The 25,441-nt window shown below is 45.8% G+C and overlaps 1 protein-coding gene across 3 annotated transcripts in view; it reads right to left on the bottom strand.

Moving 5' to 3' along the window:
- pcdh15a (protocadherin-related 15a) overlaps positions 1-17,487 on the bottom strand; it is a 132,354-nt gene extending 114,867 nt beyond the window's left edge. For 2 of the 3 annotated variants that reach the window (XM_055502430.1, XM_055502434.1), the window contains exon 1: positions 16,736-17,483. The gene's annotated coding sequence lies outside the window, so the exon portion shown is untranslated. Of the gene's footprint in view, positions 1-16,735 lie in introns of all 3 variants that reach the window. The other variant, XM_029175151.3, reaches the window with a different exon arrangement.
- Positions 17,488-25,441: the final 7,954 nt, after the last annotated feature.

Here is a 25,441-nt window from a genome sequence, read left to right as displayed (position 1 = left end):
AAATAAGCAAGATGCCAAATCTGAACAGTTTAATTTAGACGTTCTGTGGAGAGAATAATGAACATGAATCAATCATGGGTCAGGGGACTGTCGGAACGCAGCAAACAGTGGAGCCTGGTGCAGACACCATTTACCAGCATGTGTGACGGAATAAAATGAGCCTTTTCAGTATGAAATGGTTGCTAGCAATGTGAAATCCAATAAGAATCTGAACCATTAACCATGAACCATTAACTATATTATGCATTGGTGCTGTGCCAGTGCATTTGTGTTGGATTCCACATCCTGACTGAGCTTTGAGGGAAAGGTTAGACTCGACTAATCCCTAATGGCTCAGTTTCAGCGGAGCCTCGGTTCCTGATCGAAGCAGTGGTCAACACTAATGGCGGGGACCCTCTTAAATATTTACCGGCTGGACCGGCAGTTTTAAGATGACAAGAGATTTGCCCGAGACACAGAGCGTCAGCAAATGCCAGGATGAATCATCTTAGTGACATCAATAAAACATAGCAAAGCAATGCTTTTAAAACCTCCACGGTCCATCCTGTCGGATTCAGTACAGCTCGTGTCTGACATGGCCCACTCCGGTCTGCTGCAAGAAAATCACAGTATAATTGACCCGCTGAGCAGAACATATAAAATGCACAGACTGAATATGGCAGAGGCTATAAAAATAACCACAATGTTGTAGTAAGAGAGCTATAGAATTATAACGAGAAGCCAGGAAGCGCAAAGGTGAGGACAAACCAGGCTCAGGGTGAGCTGTGACCTGGAGCTGGATGCTTGATGGCTTAAAAGGCCCGTGGCCTGTGATGTGGGTCTGGAATGGTCTAAAGGAAATAGCTCGAAGAGGAAGGAGAAATCCAACTGTTACAAACAAATCTAGTGCTGTTGTGCATCCACGTTTGCCACATCTGTAACAGGACGGACCTGATTAATGTGTTAACACTTCTCCCAATTTGTGGAGTCGCCGCTGCAGAGAGTTGCAGGAATACGGGGTTCACTGGACCCAGTGTGCGTCAGTGTGTGTCAGCCTGGACACAGCGTTAAGAGGAAATCAGGCGCCTTTTCATTCCTCACCCCCAACGAGGGGGTGAGGAACTCCTCCAGGTGGGTCCGGGCTGCCTACCGGGCCTGTCTGGCAGAATGGCTGGTCCATTATGCGGTTCAGTGATAGGTACAACAACTGCCGAGCAAGTGCTCATGTTTGTTTCTGACTTCATCAGTGAGGCAAGAAATCTGAGACAGATCCAGATGATCAACACAACACCCCCCCCCAAAAAAAAAAACAGAGGGCCAGAACCAGCCATTCGGTCTACTACCACGTGCAGCGCAATGCTCGGAGGTTCTTTGGAGTCTTTTGAGGACATCTGACAAACAGGAGGATTGGCCCTGTTCAAAGTCTGGACACTCGTGTTGAAGCTGGGAGAAGAATGCGTTATAATCTCCTCTTAATGATGCACAATCCCTCCCACTAGCTACACAATGTGCTGGCTGCACAGAGAAGCACATTGTGCCAGAGACTGATCAATGTCACACTACAGGAGAGCCTTTTTCCCCCCGTGGCCATTACACTGAGCCACTCCCCCCTCCTTTGTACGGGGGAGGGGGCTGACAACCATGATCCCTATTCATGCCATCACTGCTCATAGCACTACATTTCACTGCAGACCCGTTATCGACCCGTTCACCAATGTTTTGATTTTCCCATGCAAGGCCTCGTAAACCACTTATTTGAGTTGCAGGGCTACTGACGTCATCATGCCAAGTACAATTTGCTGAACTGTGACCCAAGTTGCACCGCTCTGCTGCCGACCCTTGCTTTCACGTATATAAATGGAAAAATTAAAAACTTTACTTGTTTTTTTTAAATGACATTTTCATATGACGACTAGAACTCCCATTTGCTCAGTGAAGCATTAGCAGGTGGAGGCAGCTGCCCAGAGTGTTAGAAAACACTTGGCAAGTCTCTGAAACATCTACTCATAGCAACATTAGCGCTGTAGCTGAAGTGGCAATTTAGTATTAGCACCGGCGTGTTTCACAGGTGTAAATACAGCACAGGCCCATTAGTTCAGCTGCACTGGTTTCTTCCAACGTCGCTTTCCCAGAATGAAGTTACGGAGAAGAATCTACTGCAAAACAGATTCATTTCTGTGCTGCAAATATTGTCATGTACACATTGCACAGGTTACTGCAATACTCAGCGAGGCCGACCATTAAACTGGTCTCGAGAGGCTCAACAATTATCAAATTGGTTTGCTAACTTGACACAAGTCCACCTCCGTGATCAAACTAATTATAGCAGCATTTGATGAATCTGCACAGTTCGAGCAAAGTGATCTTCTAAACACGAGCTTTTCAAAGTGATGAAAAGATGGAACAGGAAAGGCAAATGCAATCCATACGCTCATTCTATACACATGACAACCTAATACAATTTTTAATTCATGAAGATGAATGCAAGGTGTCAAGTGGCCATTACTGTATATGTGAATGTGTGGCTGGCACCAGACATTCCTTTATGAAGAGGAGAGACACATTATCTCGCATTAGAGCTTGTTAAGGAGGGCTGAATTATAGAGCTTGTTCTAAGACAGATTGACTCAGGGAATCCACCGAGGGCTACATAAAAGAACCCGATGCAGTGTTGGCATTAGTGTGTTTGAATGAGAGAGCGCCAGAGACTCAGACAGAGGAAATGGGAGGAGAGAGAGGCTGTATCAGATATCTGCGCGGTGCACACAGACTAATGTGACTAACTAAGATACAGCTTCAAGGAAACGTGGGAGTGGATGAACTTGTGTTTGAGATTCTCCAGCAGATGATTTAGCATATTGAATTTTTCACCGCATCTTTAAACAATGAATAGCATTAGGCGCCGCATGCGTCTGTGGCCTCCTGTAATGAAGAAGAGGACAGACAAAGGAATGGACTAATGCTTTTAATTAAAGTACCGCCAACCGGGTCGCGCTGTGCGTTCACGGTCACCAGACGACCTGCATCTTGCCTTGACGTGGCCTCAAACAAATGCTGGTCGAACAGAGCGCGAGGGGCCGGTGATCCGCGGCGCTGGAGTCGGCTGCAGGATCCACCGCCACCGTCCCCACGCGCCGACCAGGCTTCCGATGCCTCGTGCACGTGGTCCCCGGGACCAGAGTGTGCCGCGCCGCACCGTGCACGTTCAGCCTGGATCTCCCTATGAGCTTAACAGGGAGTTCAGCCCGCTCATTGTTTAGCACTTCAAAGGGAACAGAGAGAGAGAGCAGGGCAGCAAAACGCGGAGAGGGGAAAAATGGGACGTTGTGTGAAAGGAAACTTGGAAAAAAGGGCAGAGGAAGCACTGTATGAGGCACAGAGTCGCACATACACGTCTACCGACGCACAACTACTGCTTATGATTCATTTAAAGACCAGGTGAAAAGCCTGATTAAGCATTAACTGGTTCCTTACGTTCCCCAGTTATTTTTACCGCGTTGAAATCCCATTTGGTGCTGTTGGCCGCCTTCTGCATAAACTGGTAATATCTAAAGAGCACAGCATTTCTGTTTGAGCCATATGGAGGGTTTTCTCTCCGCTTCAACATGGCTTCTCCCTGTGGCGCTGGTATATTCATCACCACGGCCGCCTTTGACATTTCACAACCATGTCTAAGAGCCAACAGATCATCGTTGCACTGAAAACTGGGTTGTATATAAAATGTACAAAATAAAACCACAGAAATAGGCTTTTTACAGTAGGTTACACTGCTTTTATTCAGCAAGCTGACTTTACTTTCATGCAAACAGGAAACCTAGTTTCTGGGATCTAGGAAGGGAACAGGAGAACCCAGATTTTCCCAGATAGAGTCCTCTGCCGGTCCTAACCAGGCTTTTAATGCTAGTGCATTGCAAGGCAGCTGCTGCCTGCGTGTAGACGCCTGCCTCTCCACCACTTTAAGCCAAAGAGATGTGGCTGGAGGACAAAAGCAGATAAATACAAGACGTGATGCTGCCTCCTTTAAAAACAAGGTCTGCCTGGTAAAAACTACAGTCATAGTTCAGCTGGAGATGAAGACAGACGTCAGCAACAATGCCTGCGTCTCTGCCAAGGTGAGTGATGCTGAACCGGCCTCTTCTAAAAACGTGTTCAGAACAGGTTTCGGGGGAGAGCGAGAGCTCTTCAACCTGGCGAGCTTCGAGGTCATCAGCCATGAAATCTTTACTGCTCACAGCGTCACATCAATCCCACACAGAAGTTGGAGTGGAGACATCTGACAGATGAGGTTGTGATTTAGAAATCTTTGGTTTGACGATGGCAAACCTGAGCTGTTTGGCCAAGTGGATGCTGGTTAAATGAGAGGTTTTAAGTCCCGACACGCACCTACGTGGACATGACGAAGCCTCTGGGCTTTTACTGCTGCAGCCACAGGGAACTTTACTCGGATGCGAAGGGCCACGGAACAAGAAGATCGCGTTAACATTATGAGGGAAATCTGCCAGTTTGACTTTCATAAAGCATGACTGGAAGCACGCAGCCAAGCACGGAGCTCATGGAAGCGGGAGGTGTTGGAGCTCGGGGTTAATCCTGCCGTCGTAAGATGGAACAACTAGCAAAGAGAGACGGAGCCACGATGCAGCAGCCGAACTATAACGGGTTTCTTTATATTCCCCTTCGGAGCGATCCCACACAACCGCCCCCCTCTGGGAATTAACTTTCGTTTCTCCTTAAAAATAGATATGATTACAAGCCAGACATGTAGATTCTATTCAACCCTCTTCATTTTCATGTAGTTTTGAATGGAAGAGATCAGCTGATACTAGCCATTTGTGTCAGCGGTCCGTTTTTCTCAATCACACTTCATGGATTGCGGTGAAGGACCTTGTCTCACACACAGACAGCGACGGATGTTAAGTGTTAAGGAAATGAGGGATGATTATGTGGCTCTTCTTTCTGTGCTTCTTAGTGTCTGGCCACGTTTTCAAAGAAATACCACCGCAAACAGCTTGCTGATAAACGGTGATGGCAGAATTCATATAAATGCTGCCATTAATCTGCATCTGTCTTCGGTTAAAGACCTTGTCGCTCTGCAAACATGACGCAGTGATAAAGCAGAAACGGATGAAAAAGAAATGCACTTAAAGAACAAAGTTTCCCGTTTCCTTGTGTACGAGGACGAGTGAAAGTTGGCAGCGAGTGTTTACATCCTCAGGCACAATACTTTGTTATACACTTTAGTGTAATTACTTTAAGTATGGCCTGTCCTGCATTCATTTAATATCAAGATTCAATATTAATTCACTCAGCGTAATTATGCATGTCACTGCCAGAGCCAGTTGCTCAGAGAACACGAGTACTTTTCAATCCATGAGCTGGATCCGTACAGCCGTCTCACCTCATACCTCTAACTGCCCAATCAGTCCTGTGTGTCAAACCCAAACCCGGCCAGGAAGAGGGTCTTTTACACGCAGGGGGCCGTTATTAAGCTGTAACTGCATTATTTCTGCTGCTCAAGAGCGAGCTGGTAGGTCAAGCCGTTCTGCATGACAAAGATTTATTAATACGGGGTTAATACAGTGTTTTGGAAGGTCAGGCTAGCTGTGCATAGCAGAATAGGGGCGCGCAAGGGTTCCGGCCAAGCTCAGCCCCAGGACTGAGCTGCATCTGCAGGGGGATGGAGGAGAGGGGAGGACTAAATATTTGAGCATCAGTAGTAGAGTGGTGTTTGTGGCCGTGCAATAGTTGAAAGGAAGAAAAATCGAGTGGCATCTACAGCGCTGGCAGGAATCATAATCAAGCATTTCTTAAAATAATCTCGCCGCTCGCTCCCACGGCCGCGCGCCATCTGACTCCATGGGCTCATTCATCGGCCGCATCGGCACAAGGTGCTAAAAGCAGCCGCCTTTATGAATTCATGCTGGCACCGAGGGTCTGACACCTCTGGACCTGCGCTGATAACCATTAAGCGGAGACATTCCTTATTATTAACACATGTAATGGCTGATGCGCTGTAATGGACAGTAAAAGCCACCAAGGCTCTGCAGCATGAAAACAGGCGCACTCAAACTGCCACTTTGGACAGAATTGTGGACAGACTGTGAACAGTGGCGACAGCGAGATGCAAAGACAGAGGACGCGATAGCGAGGGGACGTCTTCCAGACGCGGAGATTACAGCAGATGTTGTTAAACCGAATAGACGATGTTAAAGTGATGCAACTTAGTTTTATCGGATCGCGGCGCGGCAGTGATGGATGGATGTTTTCCCGAGTCCCGAACGCACATTATGCTACGTCTGGTTTTAGGAACTCGCTGCTGTTCCATCCCGAGACATCTCCTTCCAGCTTGTTGCTTCACTCCCTAGTCCATTATGCGAAATGTGAGGAAAATAATCATTTAGTTACTTTCAGATTTGTCGCTGACATGTACTTAGTCACATAACATCAAACCTAGTAGGGAAACATGAGCCGGTACCTTGGGTGGGTTCATTAGAATTTCTCGCGGAGCTCTTTTACCCAAACTCTTGCCTGTTGTGGTGTCTCGCACCAGCATATGAAGGAGCTTTGAGGAATGACCTGAGTTGTAAGCCGAGAGAGAGCGACTCCAAAGATGAATGAGTGTTACAGTAGGAGCTTCCTCCGCGGCTCCTCCGAGGGTTTGTTTAAACTTTTCCGCCCTTTCCCCCCCAGGTGCACCTCATCTGTCTCAATTGAAGAGCCCAGGAACATTAGGAGCACTCTGAGGTCTCCATCCCTGGCCCAGCTGCACGCTCTCGGTGCTGCCGTGCGTTTTTTCCCCCCCTGTTCCATTAGTTTTGTCTTAGCTTTAAGTGGAGACCAATAAAAGATCAGCCTGGGACCTGGATTCTTTTTAGCCACAGTAATGACCGTGCTCCAGGGACGGCAGCGTCGACTGGCCTGCTTCAGTTCAGACTGAAATATTTATCACATGTACTTCTGTACAGTATTGACCTGAAACGCAGGTTCTATCAGATTATTGTTATTCTTACTCATGGATCACCTGTGATGTAGCCGCGATAGCTTCAGATCGATTTACATGGGGTACAATTTATTTAATTACTGGACTGGAACGAATGTCCCTTTCACGAACAGATGAATGGTTGTTGAATTACACGTCAGCCCATTCGACTCGAATAATAAGGAATTTTCCATAACTAGAGGATCAAGATGATAATTTACTGGACAGTGATTATGCCAGTAGTAATTACCACTGGTCTTACTTCATAGGGAATGATAGTCATGGAGCATTAAGGTTTTTGGGCCAATCCGAGTAGGAAGAGGAGTATTGAGGCGTTCCCATTATCTGACTAGCGTGACCTCGGTTTGACCCACTACTAAATAAAACAGACAAGGCTGCTGGTCGCTGCTGTGAACACTAAAACAACACATGCTTGGTGCGTGGGAGCAGGGCTTTGTTTAACATGTTTTTACATTTAAGGGAGGTGCACAGTATGTTAAATCGTGCGGAGTTGAGCCCTTTCTGCAAAACCACTTCCAGTAAGAGAAGGTGCAGGCCATCGATTCGCTGAAGCCACCAGTGGCCTTTCCAAAGGTGGCCCAGATTCTTTCTTGGTCCTGCAACTGAAAATCAATTCCAGGAAAACCAAAAGAACATAAATAGGTCACCGGTATATCCGACGTCTATGATCTAAACTCCAAAAGGTAAAACAGGCAGTATAAGTTGGTGACATCAGCAATTTAGCTCAACTCAACAATAAAAGAAACTGCTGCTAAATGGAAACACACAAGATTAACTGTGAGTCGATACTAATAATTTATACTGATTATATGTAATGGAGCAGACAAGCAATATATTAAATGAAGTCCAGACAACAACAAGACTGAAAAATGGCTGACAAGAGCAGACAAAGTTAATGATCACAGTGTCATTTTAAATAAAATGACCTCTATGCTTTAGTTTTGTCATGAGCCATTTTAATTACACACAAATAAAATGTGGACCTTTAAAAAAAAAAAGGAGAAAAACCTCCAAAGCCACGAAGACAGGGCTTCAATTAAAATTCGATCAGCACACAGCTCGATCACAGCTAATTTGCTTGGATCACAAGGCGCATATGGCTTCTGCACAATCCAGCGGAGGCCAATAAAGAGTCCTCTATTATTTATGTCCGAGACGAGCGCTGTGATCATGCATGTTGCTTTGATAAAGGCTGCACACGGCGCAACATGAAGCAGGTGGTACATTGGACTTTTGTCTCCACTGAGATGCCATAAGTGAGGACAAGTTGGAGTCGATGGCTCAGTTCAATTAAAAGAAAAAAAATTACTAAATTTTACTGGAATAAAAGATTTTTTCTATTTAACAACACAAATTGTGGGATTAATTAATAAGGACTTCAGACTAATTCACTCTGGCATAAAACTGCACATGGCCTTCTGCAGCATGTGCAGTTTCTACCAGCATTAGATTATTAATGATTCCATCTGCAGTATGTACAGGGCTGGATATACACTATCAGTGGGCTTGTGTGGCTGCGTTCAAGTCTCTATGCAATCATTTGAGGTTTCAGCCGAGTGCTGGCAGGTTGACAGTCTGTAAGAATGACGACTGTGCCTGCTCCTTTTTTCCCCACCATGGGCTGCTCATCCATCAACGTGCCCGGCAGAGTCATTCCAAATTCACACGGCAAGACCGACAGTCATCTCAAAAAGCTTTTTTTAAAGGAGTTTAGACAGTTTAATCAGCATTCGGCATAAATGGAAGTGCAGAAATAAGGCCACAAAGTTCAGTTCTAACAATAGGAGTCTTGACTTCATCCGTGTCAAAATGGAGAACGATGGGACGCGAGGGCGCTCCTCCTCGGAAATAACACGGGCAAACTTGGGGGAATATTTGTACAACGCCCCTGTAGTGGGGTTATGAGAATAGTAATTGTGCTCCCCAACTGGCTTTTGGATGCAAATGAGAATTTGGTGTATAAATAGTCCTCCACCGTATGGTGCCATCGAAGCTGTCGGGAGAATTCATAAAGGGAGGTACAAGGAGGGGAGGATTAGACACGAGCAGAGCCATTGTGGCAGAAGGTTTGATTTGGCGTCGTCTCTAATGGATGCCGCCCTCAGAACAGAAAGGACCAGAACGACGAAGCAATAAACAAGGCACCAGCCGCGATAACATCAGAACATCAGGGTAAGACGCAAAAGGACACCTACTCGAAAGGACGCTACCTCAAAACTCTACTCAACTACAACGCAAAAGAAAATAATGTTACAATAGTACAAATTATTACTAAAAATATTGCTTTTTTCCAGGACATTTCTCCCCATAATAGATTATTTTTCAGATGATATTCAGTTTTACCTCATGCTCAATGTGCCCACTGCTCATCCTGTACATTTTACTAATCACTGCTGTCAAGTGCCAGGAGGTTATTAATGTTAGAATGACTCACTGAAGCACAAAAGCTGCAGGAATCAACCTAATTTTAGGTGCAACACTATTTTCCGCGTTGGTGTTTGTACTGTAGGACAGAAACTGACTGGAGAAGCACAGTGGAAGACCGTGACCCAAATACCTACTGACATTATAGTAAAACAAACCTCTAGAAATAAGGTGACGTGCTCTAACGTCTATATATAATATGTGTTATCTTCTTAGCTCTAGAGAACAAAAGAAATAAGCCCAGGTTAACTCAGGTCACACAATACTGGTTACATTATTGTTGTGCAATGCTAATGATTGTAATTTAGTTAAGACTTTGAACATAATCTCTTACCTGCCGCTCAGCGGAACCTGACTGCACACACACTTACTAAAACATTAGCAACCTCGAGTGAGTCCATTTCGTGTCGCCTGCAATATTAATGGAAAGACAGTGATTTTAACCAAATCAGTTTTTGTTGTGCATTAAATTTAGTGCCAAGGCTTGAGTGATCCAAAAATGTGTCAGGCTTTTCTGCTGAATCGGCGAGTGGGAGCAAATATTGTCATTTTGAAACACATTATCCCACATATAACCTACGATGTCAGCTCTCAGCAGAATAATATGCTCCCCGTAAATGTGCATATCATGTGCCGGAAAGTTCACGGTGCCCCCACCCATCATGTTTTTACCTTTTGTGAAGAAACCCTAATAGACAGTTCAGGCAAGACAAATTTCCAACCCGCGTGGCAAGAAAAGTGTTTATCCTCACGCGGAGTAAAAGAAAAATCACTTATTTCACTGAACCTAGAAGTAATTTTCTCTATTGAATGTACTACCACTCACTGGGGAGGTAATGGGCCTTGACCATGTGCATTTATACGCTGCTGTCAGCCAAGAGTGTCATAAGCCACATGCAGCAAAAAACACCAAATTCCTCATCTGGTGAAGTGTGAAACAAGATGCAGAAGTGCTGACATTCGAGGCGCGTGGCGAGGATCTTTATGCAAAAGGTTAAGGATTTCTGCTAAGCAGAGCAAAGTGCAGGAAAGAAATAGGAGTTTTTTTTCCCCATTTAATTGACTCTCTCACATTAACTTCAAAGCCACAGAAAAGTAATTCCCACTCTTTGCTGGTGTTCATTTTCCCCAGCTAAAACCTTGTCCTCTTCATTAAAAGCCCATCCCTCCTCATCCCCTTGAGCCTGTCATGTTCAAACAGTCCTCGTAGCTCCTTGCTGGGCTGGATTAGTGAAATATTTGATATTAAATGTCAAAATAAGGAGAAAAAAGGAGCTTGGACCAGGGAGCAGTGATTATCTGAGGCAGACAGGAAAATAGAATAAGAACGGTGGAGTAATGTTTTCCCTTAAATAGATCATATGCTCCACGGTGGCGCTTCAAAGATGAACTGGATCCAAGTGGAAACTTTGACATGTACTTAAAAGGAGAACTAATCTCAACCTGAGGACGGTGTCGTCCTCATGTTTCTCACTCCACCTTAAGACGAGCTGCGTCTCACGGGTCGCGTCACGGCCCTGATTGGACGGCTCCTATTTGTGTGATGCAGAAACAAAAACCTGCCACCTGTGCCAGAAGCCAAGCGCGGCCTGAAGACAGAAACCCGCCGTCCGACCGCCGCCTGTCAGGAAGCTGCAGGCCGTCCTCCAGGCTTCTCACATCAATGCGAAGTCGGACACAGCAGAAAAAGTGGTCCAACCTATTTTTTGACAATTTGTCAACTCAAGACTCTCACAAATCTACAACATTCCTGCAGAGCCTCTCCGGGAATAAGTACCTAATGACATGTTCCGTTTCTGGCAGCTTCATGCACACGCGATCGCAGCCGGTGGCGGCGCCGCTCTTTCCGGCGCAGTCGCAGGTTTGGTGGTGTTCAGCGCTGGGAGCTCTCGCCACAAGGCATTTGCTGTCACAGAGCGGGGTTAATTAGGTGGAGGCCCCTCTAATTGACTTGCCGGACCACTCGTCGCTGCCTCACTTCCTAAATGACGCTCCAAAAGTGGGTTCACAGACAGAGCGGCAGGAGCTCAGCACCTTGTTGAAGCAATAAACCAGGACAAGTGTTACTCCTTCACATTAGACGCCTTTAAACTTCCTAGAATCTCACCGATATCTGCATCTTCAGTGCTTTATTTCACATCAAGCACTTTGGTTCTATCATGATCAATGGCAGTAAATCATAAAGATTAGTACAAGTGAAGTAATCAGCCATTTTTATCCCCAAGGACCGACGTATTATGGCTGCACAGGTTTCCTTAAGTGTTTCTCAAAATGACAGCTGTGATGTGTCCTAAAGAGTGTGACCGCTCCTGTGCAGCACGTGTGTGTTACAAATGAGCCTCTGCACTGGATTTGATCACGTCAAGCTCCATTTCATCTGACCTGATTATAGGCAGACGTCAAATCCGTGATGTACGTATGGGTTTATGTTTTTCAGGCCACATCCATCACGAGTATGCCTCCATTCATATTCAGTGGAACACATTGCCAGGAAACCTTGTTTAAAATAATAACGCCGCAGGGCAAAAGTTTTGGGGAGGAAATGCTCAACGGTCCTGGGCTGAAAGTGAATGGGAGTCCAAATAGACAGTGTCACTGGAGGAATGAGGAAGGTTTATATATTCCTGCCTAGAAACACATGGAAATTACTCAAAGCTTTATGATCTCCTCTGCTTATGCATTGAATCTTGTGTAAATGGAGTTTCTTCCACCTTTTGTTCGTGGGAAGGTTGTGATAAATTTTGCAGGTATGAAATTTACAGTACTGTATACATCAGCATTCAAACTGATGGTGGTCAAAGGGACCCATCCGTCAAAGCCTGATGTTAAACATAAAAATCCTTTAAATAGAGAGTCCTCTGCTTAAAACAATATGTACAGAATACTGAGAACAAAAGCGGAGGAAAAAAATCAAATTTTAATGACGGGGCCCAAAATCATTATTCACCAAGAAAGCTAAAACTCTCTGAGCCAACACATCATTTTCTGCTATCATTTCCCTTTGGCCTCTGCTTTGCAACCTGTCTTCTCCTTCCAATATAATTCAAGAGGAAAAAAACATGCAGTGGCACCAAGGTTAAATAAATGCATAACAATGTACACATCAAGTTTCGAAGAATGATAAATAAACAAAAACAAATATATATTTTTTAAATGGTATCAAGCCAAATGCATTTTTCAGCACCCAAGCTACTGCTGATGTGGACACAAATTTAAAAAGAAAAATGATGCAAACAATGCATTAACCATGAAAAATAGCCAGAGTGGAACCAAAGTAATTACTCCATGAGTTTTAATCTCGCTAATTAATGAAGTTTGATTATTGTACCACGGACTCTTGCAGGTACAGCACGTTATTTTACCGCAGCAGAACTTTGGTCAAACCGGCGACGTGGTGGGCCTTTACACCAGCCGGTGGTTTGAGTGTTTTCTAATCATGGTGACGGACGTTTGTCCACTCCCGCATTAGAGCTGGCATCGCGCGAGGCTGCGACCGGCCGCGCTGACAAGCGTCCAGCCCAGCATCACAGACACCAGCTGCGTGATTGCAGCATTTGGCCAGCGCATTTGCTGACATTCACAATACGTACATGGTATCCAGGTTCCTGAAGAGCTGCCACCTCAATCTCTTTCTGCACAAGCAGAGCCAATAACATTTAACACGGTTACATTGTCGCCAACAGGCTCCAACCCGCCGTCCTCTGACCGCATAGATCCTCTAGAGCCCTAAACTCACAGCTGCTGGCCGTAAACATGTTGAATGTGGAGTCAGCTTTTGTAACCACAGATAAGTGAAAGGCCACTGCAGCAAAGAACATGTTCCCAAATATTAGATTTTGTTTTAATAAACTTTGTCTGGTGAATTTGTAGTATTTGCTATGGGTTCATCTACTCATTCAGCTTAAATCCCAGTGACTGAATGATAAAAAAGACAGCAGAAGCACATGGAGCGCATCTGTGCAAAGGTTGTTTGAAGTAAAACCTCGAAGTAATAACCTCCCACACGGCAACTTTGATTGTCTCATGTCGTCATAGTAACGATCAAACGAGCCTCGTGCAAAGGGGCGGAGGCACTTCCAATGACAGTCGCCCATGGATCATCGCCCTGCGCCCTTCCCGTCAGCTCCTCGGGGCCTTCAGGTGCATTTCACAACCAGCAAGATGTTTTCATTGTATTTCATCAGCTTTGTTTTAAGCCACTGTAGAAAGGTGTGATAACCCGCTGCGAACAACCTGCCCAACACAAAGGATGCGTTAGCAACTAGCCAGGAGAGCAGAGCGGTGCATCCAGCAGCTCGAGAGCCACGTTTCCTCAGTTAGTGGAGGCCAAAGCAGAGCTCAGCGCTAAACTGGAACTCTAGAAACAATAGTCCAATAATCCAGCAATCATAAAATACACACAGGACTCCAGTCTGAAAGGATCTTTGCAATTAACTCCCAGTAAAGCTACAGAGCATCTCCCATAGCCTAGCTCGCCAGCCATAGATAAATATTCTTACTCAAGTGTGAAATTAAATCATGACCAGCGTTATCTGTTCACACCTACAAACGGTGCAGCCAATATTTAGTCAAGCTATCGTCATAAAATGGTAATTTATATCCTTACTCCCCATTTGCTTTTTCTACAGCACTGTTTATTTGAAGCTGGGCAAATATTAATTTATGCTAATGGAAACTTAATCAGCAAACATATGGACACTTGCAAACTTTCTCACTCAAATTATTCTATTTAACACTTTCTTCTCGTACCTCAAGCTGTTTCTGGTTCTTTGAGCAAAAATGTAAATGATACACTCCTTAAATACGCAGCTGGTCGAGAGAGATGGTGCCCAATATTAACTCACTGGATAAGTCGCATTAAAAGGATTTTAAATGATGGACAAGTACAACACGTCTTTCGGTTTATCAAATCATCAATTTAAAGTTTAAATGACCCAACTAAAAAAAAGGCAGCACTGCTTAATTGTTTATGATGAAACCAGAGGAAATGTTCAAGTGGATGTAGCTTTAGCTGAGAAATACAGGAGGATGTGTGGAACGTCTGCAGCCATCGGTGTCCAGCGTCCACGTCGCCTCATGTTGTTCCAGTCACAGAAGAATTCCTGCTCTGCTCATTTCCTCTCAGCTCCAGGATAAATGACGAACAACAAAGGAAAACTACAGCCTTGATCACTTCTACCTGACACAGACCGCAGGCAGCGATTAGCACTCGCTCCTTTTTCCCCCCCGCACGCGTCCTCTCTGTTTCTTCCTTATTTCCCCCAAAGCAGGGGAGCATCAGTCTCCCTCGCCGGCCCTGGACAGGATACTGCAGAGCATTGCAATTTCACACACTCATGACAGATAAATCTTTCTGCTTAGCTGGCCGTGAATCTTCCAGAGGCGGAGCGGCCACACAGCGTGGCACCGTGGCACCTGACGTTAGAGACGCAGCGCCCTTCGCATTCGGAGATGCACCTGCGCTGCTCGGAAATCCCTCGCGTCGGGTCCAATTAAGGAGAAACGGAAAAGCCGCGGAGATAATCGGGCCTCGTGGTAAACATGCATCTCACTGCACATCTGTGAAAATGGGTGTAGGAGCAAGTGGCAAACAAATAAATAAAGCCTCATATAATATTCACAACATACACACTGCCAGCCATTACTGTCAAAGCGCATCTTTAATCTTTAATAGATGAAGCTATAGTTTCTCTCTGAGCTGGCTTTCAACTCCTCCATACTCCTCAATCATCAGATGCTATCCCACTGAGTGAGCCATGACAATGGGCTGCCTATGGAGTAAGACACAGGCAGAATATCAATGGAGTCAAGCTGGCCCGAGGCACTAGTCTTCATCGTTCATTTCCAAGACGTGAGCCTCTGGAAAGAAATGGCCCACGTCTAGACTTATGAATACATCCTGCAGCAAGGCTCTTTATGAGGACTCCTCCAGCGCGTCAGGTAGTCCCCGAGTGCCTCGGCGCTGCACTCCGATTGACTGCGGCGGGCCAGGAGCGGCGCCGGCTAACATCAGATGGGAACTTCTGCCGGGTTTCACGCTGTAAAGCTGCTCAAGTCCGTCTCACCAGCGGGAACACTTTGGTCCTCGACGCCGTTTGCAGGGTCTGTGCAATCAGAGCCACTCGTGGGCGGGACATCTGCCCCGTCAACAGATCCAGGCCGAACCACATACAGTGTACAGTACTGCACCTCCTACTTCCTTTAAAAGAATACAGCAGTAAAGACTAAAATAATGTTACTCAAGCCATAATATGGCTGCATGTTTTAGTAAATATGACCTAAGAGACCAACCCTGTCGCTGCCGCATCACAAAATAATGCAACATCACACAGGAGGAGAGAGAGAGAACGTTACATCCTTCAGTGACAGGGAATCGGGCTCATGTGTCCTTGATGCACATTATAAGCAACAGCACGCACATACTAAGTGACAACATATCAATAGTTCATCTCATGAATCATATCCTGCTGGGTAAATACCTGCAACTCTACGGCAGAATGGGGATGTGCTGTGCAGAGAGGGTCAAATTACAGTAACAAACATGGTACTAGTCCAGCGGCCTTTATGTTTATTATGATTTAACAGTGCATGGGTGTATTTCTATGTTGTCAAATCATATCCACAAATGCAACTTTAAGAATCTACAGTAGGACTTTCCTTTGATGAAATGCATGCTTTAAATCTGATGCAGACTTCATCATCATCATCATCATCATCATATTCTGATGCAGACAAGCTGCCCCACAGTCCGAGTGAGATGTGAGAGATGTCTGTTCTGGCTCCCGTCGTGCACGGACCTAAATGTGACGGCTGCGTCCTAGACGATAGAAATCACATGTGCTCCCTAAATAGTGCCACTCCGAGGGAAGGGAGCTCACGCCGAGCGATGCGTGAGCGATGCGGGGCGTTTAACAGCGGCTCTGACCTTGTTAGTGGATCAAACATGCAGCAATAGAGACCGAGAGAGTCTTTCAGTATTGATCTCCCTATTGGTGCCCGTTCCGCAGATTACATCAGCCCTCGTGCATAAGGAGCTGGCGCTCCGGAGCGCTCGAGTGCGTCGCGTTAAGCGTGTCAGACGCCGTTCTCACGAGGCGGCGAGAACGTGAGGAACGAGCCTCCGCTAAAATTACATCTGCCAAACGTGTCGTTGTCGAGATTTTTCCAGGGGACAGCGGCGAGACCTGCGCGTAACAGGCTCCCGCTGAGAATGTCATTCCCCAAATAACAACTGTTGTGTGTTCAGAGCCGATTTGGCAACTTCACATATAGGATTCACCCCCCCCCCCCAAAAAAGCCACCCGAGAAATTCAGCGCTAATCACATTGTTCTTACCTCACGGGCGCATCCGCTGTATTCCAAGTGCACCAAAGGTCATTGCGCAAAGATTCACAGGACAATGTGCGGGAGTAGCGAGAAGTAGGTTAAACTGCACAATGTCTAATCCTGTTCTTAGTGTCCTTCAGACGTCGTCAACCCCTTAATCTTCAAAGCGAGAGGGGTCGAAGCCTCTCAGGAGCTCAGGGACTTCGTGTATAATCTGCCAGTTTCTGCGTGCGGCTCACTTTTTCCCCTCTTGCGCAAACCGGTCAGCCAAAGTTGTCTCCGTCCATTTCACCGGAGGCTCCGCGCATCAAACTATTTGTGGTGGAGGTCGGCGCGGTCCTCAGCGGTGTCGTCCGGCTGCCGCTCCTGACAGGTGACTAGTCCGAGCAGCCGCTGACGAGACGCACGCATCGCCTGCTGCGCAGCTGGATGTGGACACGGCCGGAGCCGTGGAGTGATTCTCCGGGCAGATTAACCCGTGAGTTGCGTTACTTTTTCGCCCGCTTCGCCTTTACATGCGCTCTGGCGCCACCCAAAGATGTCCTGGTGCGTTTTCCTAACGCGCAGGGATTCCCAGACGTTGGGACTTCAGTCCCTGACATCATTTACGCACAGTTTTCTAATCTGACGGGAGAGAAAGGGAAATCAACTGGTGCGTAATTTGGGAACCAAGCGTCCTCCGCAGACGGTTTTATTCCCAGTCTTACTGTATGCGTTTCCAGTCCCAGACTGTTTTCTTCAATGTAACCGCCACATGCGCGTGCGCACCTGTTGGTAATGATTTAATTAGGTTCCGGTTGTCATAACTGTGGGTTATTTTCCAGTCTTGTGGTCCATCGACTAAAGTGAAAGGTCCAAACAAAAACCCCTCTGTCGCTTTTTAGTCCCTTTTTTCTAAAATACCATTTTTAAAATGTACTTCTGTCACTTTATGGCGAAGAGAAATATTGCCACACCAAAACATTTTATTATTATCAGGATTTTATTTCATTATTTTAGAAGAATAATATAAAACATGCACTTTGCATTTGTATTGTGGTTGTTGTTGCAGTGGGGAAGCAGAGCCTCACACACAGCATCTAGTCAAGGACATCACACTGACTCACTGAGTCAATTGGATTATGGAAATCTTCATCTTATATTCGGTTAGTATGCAGTTTTCATGCAGGCGAATTTGCACGCTCCTGCATCGAAACGGCAAATTGTAGCTAATGAGACAGAGGTTGCATCAGATCCTGTTTGTACAGCATCTACAGCACAAAAAGATATAATGCTGCTATAGGAACAATATGGAAAGGCAGCCGAGCGCTCGCCTACAGTACATTTTTAAAGGGACATGTTTGCAAATTTGGCATTTCCCCATGTCTCAAAATCAAATAAATGCCCTGGAAACTGTGTCTGTCCAGAATTAGATGTAAGCGGTGCGCTACTGAACATAAAGCGTCTGTGGTAAATTCTCTCCAGATCTCATCCCAGACTGATCCCATGTAAGCTCCGCTCCGTAAGTAACAAACTTTCAAGTCAGTGTATGCAGACACCGCAGCATCTTTAACACTCACCTTTGTCAACGGTTCCTCCTCTTAGAGCGAGCCAGGAGATTTGGCCGTGTTGTAAAGTAAATCAGATTTTAAATTAGAACTAAAAAAGCCCTTTCTAATACTGGTGTGATGCTACACTTACTGTATGAGCGATCCAACCATTATAGGGCTATGGGAAAGGTTTATGGCATCAGAGCCAGAGCTGGAAGAAGCTGCTTCCTGGAACAATAACAGCCTAAATAATATGTTCAAACACTTAGTTTGTCACTTTATGTGAAAGATGACAGGTCGCACCTTTACAAGGCTGCTTCTTTTTACACACATGAATCCGTTACATCACCAACATTACTCGACTGAACCTTAGAAACAGGTTCAGTGGAGCCGACTTCTATTTCCTCTGTATCTCGTTTTTATTGTTCATTGTCTTAGTTTGCCTTGTAAAGAAAGTCACAAAGGTATTTGTCTTTGTTCATATTCAGAAAATGATGATGAGAAAAACAACACTTTCTCTAGTTTGTTTATTAAATGAGCCGTTTAATTTGTTAATCAAATGCTTCGTATGAAAAATGCTCCAGTATAAAATCTTGTAACCTCGTAAAAGAGTCGATTGGTTTTGAACGGTGTCCTGCACATCAAATGTAAATAACTCAAAACTTGCCGTCACGATTTCATACAATGAAAACATCAAAAGAAGATTTATTTCCTTTATACAGAGGTGTGAGCAAATGTAGGATGTCAGTAACTAAAAAGCATTTATTGTGTTAAAACGAGAGATAACATATAGCAAACGGTCAAGGAAGCAACGTGAGAACGTCAAGGACATGGAGGGAAATGAAAGGTCCAGGATGGAGCATCCGTCTAAAATACCAAACGCTATTTTAATTACTTTAAAACCCAGGAAGAAGAAAGCAGCTTCTTTTCATGGTCACATAATCATAAGCATCAAGAAGGTCAAACATCCGTTATAGTAAAAAGAGGTTGTGGAATAACTGTCTATGTTGGAATTTAATGTGAATGTATGAAGAGAATTGATGTGTTGAAACACAGTCTGGAATTTACTATTATATAGTTCTGCACATCTTACTTTTTGATAAACAACCTGCAAGAAACATTAGAATAGAGCTGATCACGTAGAATATTTCGGAAATAAACTCCAGGAAGCGGCCGAGGCTTCGTGCAGACGCCGTCAGCATGATTCATTTTAAACTTTCGTCTGAACAAACGTTCTGAGCGAGCGCGTTCCCATCTGTGAACCCGGAGGTGCCAGGAGATTCTCACTCAATCTAGCAGCCGGAGGAAGGCAAAGACCCCTTCAGCGGTGGTCACTGCGACAGTATGACTGAAAATGTGCGGACAAAGATGGATGCTGCGCTCGAGTGGAGGAGAAATGTGAGTTTCAGGTGGGATTAAAAAATGGGAGCTGGACGTTACAGCATCTTCTGTGCTCAGACTAAATGACTAAACAAACCTCATCATGCCACACAGGTCACTTCTCATTAAAAGGCTCCTTTAATGTGCACCACTGAGTTCCAGGTAGGTTGGAATCATCTGAGCTTCATCCCAATAACTCTTCGATCAGCAGCTTCCTCACCAGCTTTAATCCCATTATGATCCGTTGGTGGTTGTCTGACAGATCTATTGGCCAACGGATTAGCCAAACGCGCAAAAACTATTGTTGAAGCACCGAACAATAACATATTTCGAGGCAAATTAACACTAAATGGCTCAGCTCAGCACTTGGCCGAGCCACAAATCTCTCACTAAGCTCCCCATGAATAAAACATGTGGGTTATATCAAAGAAACATTGCGTTTTTGTCTGCACGCCGTCACTGTCCTTCGTTGTTATGCAGATAAAGATACAATCTGGGTCTTTTTTTTACTATGCAGAAGCATTTCTTGACATCCTGAATGATTCATAACGTTCTGTCAGTGCTGTACATCCATCTACATTAGCTCTCATTTTTTTCCTACCGATGCAAATTCTCCGTATCCCACATGCTGTAACCTTATCTTTTGTTATGTGCACTCAGCAGTGCTCAGAACCAATGCCACCACAGTTACAGAGCCAATGAGTGTTCACGGGCAGGCACATTTTAAAGGTAGCATTTATTCAAATTCAATTTAAAACAGACAATAGGAGTTATAGTGCATTACTGTGCATGTGCATGTTTTACTGTGCAGGTGCCAAGAATATTGCTTGGAAGTAACAATATTACATCAACTTGGCTGTTGTGTGCCTGAGAAGCTGTGGAGGCCATAATAACTACATAATGTTTCCCTGTCTCTCCAATTGGGGACACGTTGTAATTAACTGCTTGTAATATTTCATAATTCATTCCCGTAATAGACACTGCGAATATGACACAAATCTTGCAGCACAGAACAAAATGAGACACAATTACTCAGTGTGTCCAGGAAGAACTCGCTGTGATTAAAAATATTAATTATAAAATGTCTGAAACTGTCAAGCGTCCCAAAAGTTTAATATTTGAACATTGTTGGTGGTTCGACATCAGACATCGAAGGCCTCACTTTGACGTGCACCGCGACACACACTGTGCTGTTTCAGTGGCAGGTGGTGCTCGGCCGTGATTTGATTCCGTGTCCCGTAAACAGGCTTCACAGCCGTGAGTGATGGGGATCGCGTCAAAGTGGCCGCACAGATGAGGTTAAAGCCGCTAAACGTGTATGTTAGGAATTAGGTCCAGCATTTGCAACATTATTTATTATCTGACATTATCTGTCAGAGGCGGAAGATCAAGACATTTTTGTCCGTGACGTACAAAAGGCTGTGATTCACCGGTGACGGGGAGCAGCGGTTGCTGTTACGAGCTGTCACCGCTGTGATGTGGTGCAGTAACACTGGCGCTGCAGCTTTTGTTGGCCGCCGACCGGCGCTGTCTGATTTAAGCGGCCGAAGAGGCCCGCGACCCGAGCCGCTCCCACGGGTCGACGGCCTCCGCCGCGCGGGAGCCGCTCCCGGGGAGGACGGAGGAAGAGCTGCCATAACGCTGAGTGAGGAGACCAATCTTCATAACGTATAGTCCGAGGAGTCCAGGCGATCGATGCGGCTTCCACAAAGACCCGCTGCTGAAGTACTGCGGGGCGTCAACCTCGGAGCCGGCGCTGACCTCCATCCTTCACGCGCTGCAGCGGTTTTCATCCACAAAGCGCTGATTAGTGGAACGCTTCCTTTTCTTTTTCTGCCTCGGACTAAAGAAGACTCACAGACCCCACGGGTCACGGAGCCAGAATGAACACAGACACACAAGCAGGTAACAGTCTGAGCAGCGGATTTATTTAGACTCAAATACTGTAAAATTATAATATTAACGCACAGTAGCAGGATTTCTCCTAGAATCGACCCTGGTTTCCCTTCACTTCCACAGCCGTTAACCTGCGATACTGATGCATCAGCACAACAATGAAACACACTGCGTGCTGTATGTGCGTGTGCCATGAGCTCCATTGTCTCCAGAGAAAGTTGATTTATGCCGCAGTCTGTTGTTTGGCATCTCTTCACTCCCTGCCGCCCTCCGCCCCCCCCCAGAGCTGCAGCGAGCCAGCTCGTCCCATCAAAAACCATTATTTCCCCGCCACCTCACTAGTGCAGCCTCATGCAACCAAAACAACTGACAACGACGCAGATCTAAAGCGTTTGGGCGTGTATTGATCTTTGATGGCGGAAAAGAAAATGAAGTGACTACTCACGGCAATTTATTTTACGATGGCAGCTTTACTATACGATGTGCAACGGAAGGAAACGCCGGGGCCGACTGTGATCAGTTTTTTTTTTTTTTGAGAAAGTGAGATCCAAGCCTGAGGCGATGCAGCGCACAGCTGGAGCAGTCATTCATCCCAGGGTTAGGAGAAAATAAAGACAATCGAGCATTTGTGCAAGAATGACGTGAGCACAATGGTCCGGCCTGGAGGCACGGGCATGAAGGGAGCTCAAGGTGTTTTCCACAGGTGGTTGTGAATATAATGCAGATCAGATACAAATAATAAAATAAAGAACAGGCGAGAAATGGAAACCTTCGTCTTCAGGCCAGAGTCAGAAGAGGCCGTATGCTCAGCTCCTCGGCCTGATGTTGAGAAGAAATCACCTAAGTGGCTTTGGGCTGTTGCTAAAATCAATACCTTTTAAAAGGTTTAGACAATGCACACGGAGCTACTCCAGGCTTTTCACTCTGAATTTGGGGCTGCTGCTGTGCGACTGCTCCGCCGGTCGCACATCCAGATATTGCGACGACGTCGGGACCGTTCGTCCAGGGCGCTGCTGGGCCGGCGCAGCCAGAGGTGAAGCAGGTGCGAGGCGACGGATAAGACTTATCTGTGAGGAAGCAAACGGCATCAGCACAAGCGATGCTTGAGAACTGCACTGTTTGAGCTCAGCAGAGATGACGGAAAAGATGATCAGAATACATCAGGCTGCTCCAGGCTTTTAGTGACACGGCGGCGACTGTGGCCTCGGCGCCGTGTAGTTCCCCGGGGGCCTCGCGGCGCCTTCGCTCCTTCCTGACCCCAACGAAACAGTTTATCCATTAATTCCCCCTTCATTTAATTGGCAGATGGAGGAGCCTCCCTCCACAGCCTCCGGGTTCTGGTTCCGAGCACAGTGGGCCGTCCTCTCCAGCAGTTCATTCGTTTCACTTAGTTGTCAATTCAGGGTGTGCACTTGGTGTCTCTGCGCCCTCGTCTCTCTCGCGCTCATTTTATTTTACACTCTGATGATTAGATCAAGAGGTAATTACATTAAAGATTCACAGCGATGAAGATTTATTTCACTTCTGTACATCAGAGAGACGTGGAGCTGCTTGCAGAGACAAAGAGACGCTTGAATTAAACTGTGATGTGGCAGCGGTGTTAATATAAAGGCTTGATATTACTTTTCTTTTTGTTGAAGCAATTCTGGGATTTGTGTTGTTACACGCATTTTTTTTCTTCGCTGATCATTGTTTACTAGGAAAGTCACGCCTAGTAGTGATCAGGAAGGTGGACTTCCCAATGAATCATGGGTGATTCATTTCCTCATCAGGAGATCTGATGTGTGGGTAAAGGACGGGTTCAGTGGGATGAGTTGAAAGAGACGTATGCTGCCAAGCCCAGAGGGAGCCGGTGCCATCTATTAGCACCGGGCCAACGAGTCCAAAGGCTCGATTTACATTTCTGTGTGATTCATGAATGTATGAGTGAGACGCTTATTTTAGGAAAGTTGGAACTTGGCAGGCGTACAGTATCGATAGCACAACTCATTCACGTCACACAAAATAGCACATGAGCAAAAGTTGATAGTAATAAACACTGCTCGAGACTCTTCGTTATGTTGAACGGGCAGATAAAGTGTGGTTTGGACCGTGGTCCGAACTGTACCAGGTGATGAAGAGCGCTGCAGCAGGTCGCGTGAGGAAGGATGGGAGCACTGCAGGGACGGAAGGAAGTAAACAGATCGGCTGAGCTGTGGAAAAGCCATCAGCTGCCCCCCCCCACCCCCCAGTTTAAAGCTCAGTGGACTCTTTAGCAGAATTACTGATGATGCCTGTGACTGGGATGAAGCCGTTTCAAACCCTGGGCTGCAAAGGAAGAGCTACGGTGGAGGAGGAGGAGGAGGAGGAGGAGGAGGGCGCCGCTGCAGAAACAACACATGCAGTATTTATGGCTGGGTTCGATATGAGGGAGGAGAGGAGGGAGACATGAAACTCATCTCGCGCTGTTTAACTGTGGCAGCAGTGGTGGAAGCTCTGTTCTAGCTGCTCCGTCCACGCAAATGCGTGGGGTCGATCACCTGTAGGAGTTAAAGCCGCACTTCGTCTCAATGTTTGGGCTGATCGATCCCTCTGTGCCGCCGTCACGCATGGAGGAGGAGGGGGGGGGGGGGGGGGCGCCGTCCCAGCCACGCGTGCGACGCACTCACGCAGCCAGCGCCGGCTGCAAGGTGACACCGACGAGCAGGTCCGCGCTTATCTCCCGTCCGCACGTGCACCTGCTGTCGGTCAGCCGCGCGCTCGATTGGAAAATGATACGGAGGCGCCATGAAAAACCCGCTGGATCGGGAAGAGAACGTATTCAATTGCACTTCACCTGCTACCAGCCCATGTTTAGCATTCACATTTGAATGTATGCACAATATTATTAACGCTGTAAACACAAATTGTGACACGTTAATGGTAATAATATATTCATCCAATAACACGGAGAAATATGAACCATTCTTTTACTGTCGAGCTGCTACTTTCTGAAAATGCAAAATTAATTGTATCACTCCTCTACAGGATGACAGAAAAAAAGCATTTTCATTTTTTATGTGTCTTATACAGTGTTTTTAGTGACTAAAAACACTTGTGTGAGATGTCAAATCCTGCTCACATGTCATTTCAGGCGTGGAAACGATTTGTATCCCTAAAAATAAGCAGGTGTTTTTGGAGAAGACGTTGCTTCAGTTTCATCACGGTTACAGTATCACACGTGTCTCCTCTTCAAGCTGAGCCCGATCGATCCATTTCCTTCCTCTTTTACTGGAAGTTAACACAACGCTGTTTTTATTAAAACAACATACTCCAGTACATGTATTAGTATGGAATATAAACGATCTATGTCATTATCGCTCTCTATATGTTGTGGTGCCCTGTTCTTTAAGTCTGGTTTTCTCCATTCACAATTTTTCCTTCGAGCCTCTTTTTCGATCCGCATGCAGAGAGAGAATGATAAATAGGAACGTGCCCTGGGATTCATCAATAAAGTCATAAACATCACCCCCTTGATGTTTATTCATGGCGTGGTCAAGTGTAAAGCATCATTCAGCTCAGACAAACAGTGAGGCCGTCGTCCCTGTTGATAAATGCCGTGTTCATCGAGAACGTCCTTGTGATTCCTCGCCTTTTACTGCAATGATCTCATTGTCAGGAGGTGACTTTTTATAGTGTCATCTTAATGTAAAGCAAAAAAAAGATGGCAGACCATTGAAACCTTCTTTGCATTAGATGATTATTAATTTGACTTTTTGAGTGATCATTCCCATGTATTATGATTTATTCTATTCATTCTCATTTAGATTCAGCTTCTAAATGAAGCACGCGCTTTCCTGAGGTCCAGACATTTATCATGTGTTTACGAGGCCCTCTAGAGGAACGTGAGCGACATCGCAATGAAAACAAGGCTTTCGGGTTTAATGCCTTG

Source organism: Betta splendens, chromosome 15, assembly GCF_900634795.4.
Source record: "Betta splendens chromosome 15, fBetSpl5.4, whole genome shotgun sequence".
Lineage (NCBI taxonomy): Eukaryota > Metazoa > Chordata > Actinopteri > Anabantiformes > Osphronemidae > Betta > Betta splendens.
Note: the sequence above shows the minus strand (reverse complement) of the source record. Positions and strands in the feature narration are given on the sequence as shown.